General features: G+C 35.9%; 1 long non-coding RNA gene across 1 annotated transcript; it reads left to right on the forward strand.

Annotated features, from left to right (window-relative positions):
- The first annotated feature begins 345 nt into the window (after window positions 1-345).
- On the forward strand, window positions 346-4599 carry LOC144315164 (uncharacterized). Its single transcript, XR_013380928.1, has 3 exons — window positions 346-1979; window positions 2571-2672; window positions 4283-4599. It is a non-coding gene; the product is annotated as an uncharacterized LOC144315164 (long non-coding RNA).
- Window positions 4600-6567: the final 1968 nt, after the last annotated feature.

Here is a 6567-nt window from a genome sequence, read left to right on the forward strand (position 1 = left end):
ACTGATACCGAACTATTTCATGTTACCACTTACTTAACTTTACTATGCTCTCATTTTATTTTTCCTCATTTTAAATTATTTCATTTAGTTACTATTCATTCTACTCCCCCCCCCATTAAATTGGAAATTTGACTTATTTATTGACTATTCATTCCTGTTGTTGCTTTCCTCACTTTCCCTGCACTGTTAATCATGCTTATTTATACATTATTACATATAAAAATGCTATTTATTTTTTCCCTATCAAAATCGTCATCTCTTACAGGAAAACTTAGAATGCTTTCATTTCCCCCACTCCTTGATATGTTATAACTCCTGGGTTCTGCTGAAATAGTTTAATACTTTTATATAACTATATTATTACTATATTTTTCCTTGCATTCTGTCTTTTCTATTTCACAAATCCATATTTACTAATTACACTGAATGTAATAATCTATCATAATCAGTTTAGCTTTCACTATATTTATTGCAAAGCTCTTTGTCTATGAATTCCTGCTCATTTAATACTTCCTCTACATTGAGATTTCAGATTCGATTCATTTGGTGTTTAATGTTCCTCCTCAGGTCATTTCTTCTTATGGGAACTTGATGAATATATTCTCTGAAGTTTTGCATATTCACACTACATTTTTTTTTGATCCAATAGGTTAATGATTTCTGGGCTAGGACTAGGATTCTAAATTCAAAGTCCTTTAACTCAATAGAGCAAAAATGATCTTTCCACCATCCCTATCAGTACACTTGTTATGTAAAGACTCAACTAATAAAGAATTTGGGCTCTGCAGACCAGTCTCTGTCTCTACTACTCAACTCTGTAGTTGTAGCACAAAGGCAATCACAGACAATGTATAAACAAGTAGGTGTTCTATGGGTCAGTAAAACTACAAAACAGGCAGCATTAGAATTTAGCCCATGGGACATTGTTTGCCAACCGTATTTTAACTTCTACTCCAATGCTAGTCTGACTCATTTTACATTTGCAAGTATTCTGTTCTTTTTTTTTTTTTAAAGATTTATTTATTTACTTTAGAGAGAGAGAGAGAGCACACACAAGAAGGAGGAGGAATGGGAGGGGCAGAAGGAGAAGGGGAGAGAATCTTCAAGCAGAAGAGCAGGGAGCCTGATGCGGGGCTCAATCCCAAGACTCTGATGTCAATGACCTAAGCCAAAACCAAGAGTCAGTTGTTCAACCAACTGAGGCACCCAGGCACTCTGTATTCTGTTCTTTAACAAAGCAAAGAGTTTTTTACAAAATCTTTCTTTATTATCTGATTCAGAATATTGATTAGATATGGTAAGGAATGTGTCTTTTTTTTACTGCTGCTTTGAAATTAAGTGATATTTCAAACTGCACAATTTTTTTCAGTTATGATAACTATTTTCTATTATTTTGATAACCATTGTCTCTGTTCCCTGTTTAAGTTTTCTACTTTAATAATGGAAACTCTTATTATTGACATTTTAGGGCTCCTGAGTATCTGCCCTCCACATATCTTTTCTTTTCCTCATGCTTTCAATCATTTTTTTCCCTACATTTTCTTCTACTTGATCTTCTAGGTTATCCATTTATGGTTCATATGAGTTATCTACGTCAGTGTAATGCTGCATAACAAATAAAATCAATCACAAAACTTCAGTGGCATATAATACACAGACACACGCACACATTTATTCAGCTCATAAGTCTGCAGTTCAGTAATTTAGGCTAGGCTCAGTTGGGTAGTTCCTCTGGTCTCACTTCTGTATGTCTAATGTTCATTTCTGAGGTGGCTGACCTAGGATGGCTAGAATGATTGGTGACTTACTCTGCTCTACATGCTACATTTTCCAACAGGGCATGTGCTCACTGTAAAGGCAGAAGAGCCAAAACACAATTGCAATCACCTCAGCTGCTTGAGATCTTGATGCACAGCTGGCACATCATCACTCTCACTTCATTCTACTGGCCACCCAGAAGCTCAGCCTGGATTTCAATGGTGAGAAAATAGATGCTCCTTATTTTCTGAGAGGGACAAATGCATGCGATAAATGACATAAATACGGAAAAAAAGAACTGGGACATTAGTTTAATCAATTAACCACATGTCTCAACACTTAAATTTATCTACTGAATATTTTTACTGTGAACTACCACCCCCAGTCTTCTGGCAGACTTTTCATGTGTTTGTGTAATTGTTTAATTTTCTAATTGATTCTCCATTAATGCTTTATTTTTATTGTTTGATGTTCAAGAAAATGCCCATCTCTTGCAACAGTTTTAATATTTTTTTAAGCTGCCTGCTCTGGATTTTATAATTGTTTTTCTCTCCAGTTCCTGGTTGTTGATTTTTCCCCAGTGAGATTTGTATTCATTTTTTGGAGCCAGTGTCTGAAGAAGAAACACCATGAGTAGTGGGGGGAAATACAGTAATCTTGGTCTTTGTTGAGAAGTGATTTGCCGGATTACAATTTGCTATTCCCATGTGAAGACACCAAAGACTATGAATCTTCGCAGGGGCCACAGTTTTACATGGTCAACTCTCTCCAGGAATCAGAGTCAGTTGTCTGACCAAGAGTCTTTATTCCAGATTCCCGTGTGGCATGTCATAACTATTCAGATCTGGCACAGCTGGAAGCCAGCTTCCCCTTCTGGATATAGCCTGCCTCCAGAAGTTACCTGGATATATGAAGTGATTGGTACTTTCGTTGTTACTAGGGAAGGGGAGCAGCAGAGATGCATATTCTGGTCAACCTTAGAGGATCTCTTGAGTGACAGCATTTAACCACTGAATAACTGCTTCTTTGATTCCAGAGGAGAGAATACAACCAGACATCCCAAGAAAAGCCCAGTCACCAGAAACCCATGTCTTGGAAGGATCCACTCATGGGCTATTATTGCCCTTAACTAGTAGTTAAAACAGTTACTAGGAGGTCTACCAATTAAGGACAATGGCAAACCATTGTTGAGCCCATTTAGCAGATGTCCAGACCGAACATACCATTCACACATTGTTTTAAAAAAATAAAAAAATAATAATAATAATTACCTGGAATGGTTTTATTTGAACAATGTCCTAAGCATGCTCATCACAATTTTTTTTTGTCGAGCAAACTATATCCCCATACCTCAACACTTCTCAGCCACCATTTACTGTTTTTCCAGTAGACAAATGCCTTTTTTGTGTGATTTCCTGGTTACAAAGAGATCAGTAACAAATAAGTATCTCTTTATATAAGAGAAAACAAAGGAAGTTTAGCTATAGGTTCTTTTGGTCATTCATTTTTACAGCTACTGTCATAACCATTACTGTTTACCTTTGATGATCATTTCTCTAAGTGTGCCTATTTTCTAATTATGACTCCACTATCTGCCAAAGGCTCATCTTACATGCATCTATCAGCTTGATGTCTTTTATTAATAATGGAAGAAGATAATCTTGATGCCTTATGTGAGAATTTGGTATGTTCACTATATCAAAGTAAATTTCAATATTTGACTCAGGATGAGTGTGGGCCAGAGAATTGATTCCAGCATCTGTCACACTCTTATACAGATCAAACTTTTCTATCACTGAAACTACTCAAAACTTAGATTCTATTCTAGTTTTTGTTTGTGAGGAGAGAAGTATGGGGGGGGGGGGAGATAATTGAGTTTTATCAATCAGTAGTGACATACCAATCAGAATTGTGTACATTTTTGTCTTTCACTTTATTGCAGAATCTCAAATGTGCTCCTTGATTTTCTTTGCCTCATCATCCACTGATGCTTCTGGTTTGGGCTTGCATCTTAGATTGATTTTCATGTTAATAGATAAATATGGTGTCTTCCATTGACTAGGTTCCTGACATAGTTTATTTTTTCTACTTATACTTTCATTCTTTGTGAAACAGGATCTACTGACCCAGTTTTGCCTTCCATGTTACCTGATATCAAACCAAGCTCAGTCTTTGGCTTGAAAATTCTGTATAATCATTGGCAGCCCATAAGAGTGTTATTCCACAATGTGACACATACTAGAATAGCAGTCACTATAACTTATAGATATTTGTATCTTTCAGTGTGCCTATCAAAAGTTGTGTGAATACTAGAAACTATTTAAATACTTATTGAATGCATTCAACTATTCTTCATGTATTTCTAGAGACAATACATATGTTTTTAAATTTTATTTTCAAAAGTTTACAATCATATTTACATATATTCACCAAAACACATTACCATTTGTAAATTATGATTTACTAATTATAGATGTAATTTGCTCTCAATACTAAAATTTTATTTTATTTTATTTTTTTAAAGATTTTATTTATTCGTGAGAGACACAGAGACAGAGAGAGAGAGGCAGAGACACAGGCAGAGGGAGAAGCAGGCTCCATGCAGGGAGCCCAACGTGGGACTTGATCCCGGGTCCCCAGGATCAGGCCCTGGGCTGAAGGTGGCACTAAACCGCTGAACCATCCTGGCTGTCCCTCAGTACTAAAATTTAAGTAGTTTCCATATTTATTTTTGTAACAGTTTGGTTTCTTGGATATTAAGGGTAATGGTGGAAATAGCATTTTCCAAAAATATTTCATTGTTTTCAGTGTAATTTAGAAACTTATTGACTTTATGTTTTAGCAGATAAATAATTTTTAAATATCTTCCATAGACATTTGAAAACAATATGTACTCTCCATTGGTAATCTCTATATTACTTATTTTTGTTGAATTAATCTGCCAAAAGTTAAAATTGTCATGATAAAATTATTTAATTTTTAAATATATTTCTCTTAGTTTTAAATAGAAATATGAAAATAATATACAGTTTTGATAATTTTCAGAAAAAGGTAAAATCATGACTCTCATACAAATATAAAACTGAGCATGTTTACTCATGATATGAAAGAAATGTTAAATTAGTTCAGAGGACAATAAATATCACAAATTTTATGTGGAGTAATATTGAGAATTGTTAATAGAGAAAACATTTTCTACAGGGGTAGAGTGGGGGGCATCAAAGACAATCACTAACAGGACAGCATTTATACATTCCTCAGTTAATTACAATTCACAAGAAGTTGCAAAATAGCTCAAAAGGCAGTGAACTGGACTAGAACCTGATAACTTGTAATCTGATAAAGATCATGTATAGTTTTCCATTGGAACATGTTATAACTTTGTTAACGTCTGTTAAGTAGAGCACAAGCTTTTTGACGATGAGCCAAAGTTCAATAAAAGACCACAAGAGATATTGCCTCCACAAGTCCTGAAGGAAGTGCATAACTTACCTTAAGAGGCCACACAGGGAGGTAAAGACAGGTTGCAGTCATAGAGAGAGCAGGACCTCAGAAATATGCCTTTATTTGAGTGCTTTGGGGTTCGAGTTATAGAGTGCTTTGGGGTTCCAGGCTAAGGCTGGATTGGTCATTTCAAGCCAAAGATAGGGGGGCTTTGGTAAGCTCATCGAGATCTTATCAAAGGGGTGCTTAAGGGGAAGGTTCTGGGAGGCAGGAGAGACTGTTGATCACAAGAGCTGATCACAGGGAATTCATATCAGAAGCCTACATTTGCTTGTGATTTGTATGTGGCATTCACTTGTATGAAGGGACTGGTGTCAGTTTAAGGTCCCCACAGGCCACTTGGACAAACAAAATGAGTGCTGACACAGCCATACCATGGAGTAGCTTAGCTAAACTCTCAACAAAACACATTTTTTCCTACAATCTATTTTATTTTATTGTATTTTTTGTAAGACTTTATTTATTTATCTAAGAGAGAGAGCAGGAGCAAGGGGAGGGTCAGAGGGAGAAGCAGTCTCCCTGCAGAGCAGGGAGCCTGACCCAGACTCAGGGCTTGATCCCAGGATCCTGAGATCATGACCTGAACCAAAGGCAGATGCTTAACTGAGTGAGCCACCCAGGCACTCCTACAGTCTACCCATTTTAAACAAAAACATTTAAAAAAAATATTCTTGATCACAAAATAAGATTGATCTCATTAAGTTTGGCCTGGTTATTTATATAGGAGCAGCAAAAATGTGAATTTCCTATATGAGCTTTCTTAAATTTGCTTTGCTGAAAATTTTCATAAGGAATATCAGATTAAACTCTTAAAAGCCACCTGAGATAAGAAAATCAAGGCAAGTACTCACCACCAGCTTTCTCTGGCATCATTTAATAATTTGGGGACATTTCTCTCTTCTCCAGGTCCTCAATACGGTGAGTTTCCTATGCCTGCCAGGAGGGGACACTACTTACTCATCTGTAGGCTGGGGATCCTGTAAACCAGGCAGGCACCTGGTCACTTTTCCTATGATGGCTTTGTAAATAAACCTTAGTTCTTTAAATGTATTTGGTCATTTCTGATTAAATGAGCATGTTTTTCAAATATGGCATTCCTTGATTACATAACCAATGTTTCCAATCAGGTCCTACTAAAAAGGAAGACAGATATTTATTGAATCTATGCAAAAAGACCACATTGCCTTGAAAATAAAGATATTCAATAAGTATTTCCAAATTCTGAATGGCTTATAGTGGGAGAATATAATATCATTTACAAATGTTTTATTTCAGTTTACAAAGTAGTCTACAAAGTTGTAATGA

This window comes from Canis aureus, chromosome 6, assembly GCF_053574225.1.
Source record: "Canis aureus isolate CA01 chromosome 6, VMU_Caureus_v.1.0, whole genome shotgun sequence".
Classification (NCBI taxonomy): Eukaryota; Metazoa; Chordata; class Mammalia; order Carnivora; family Canidae; genus Canis; species Canis aureus.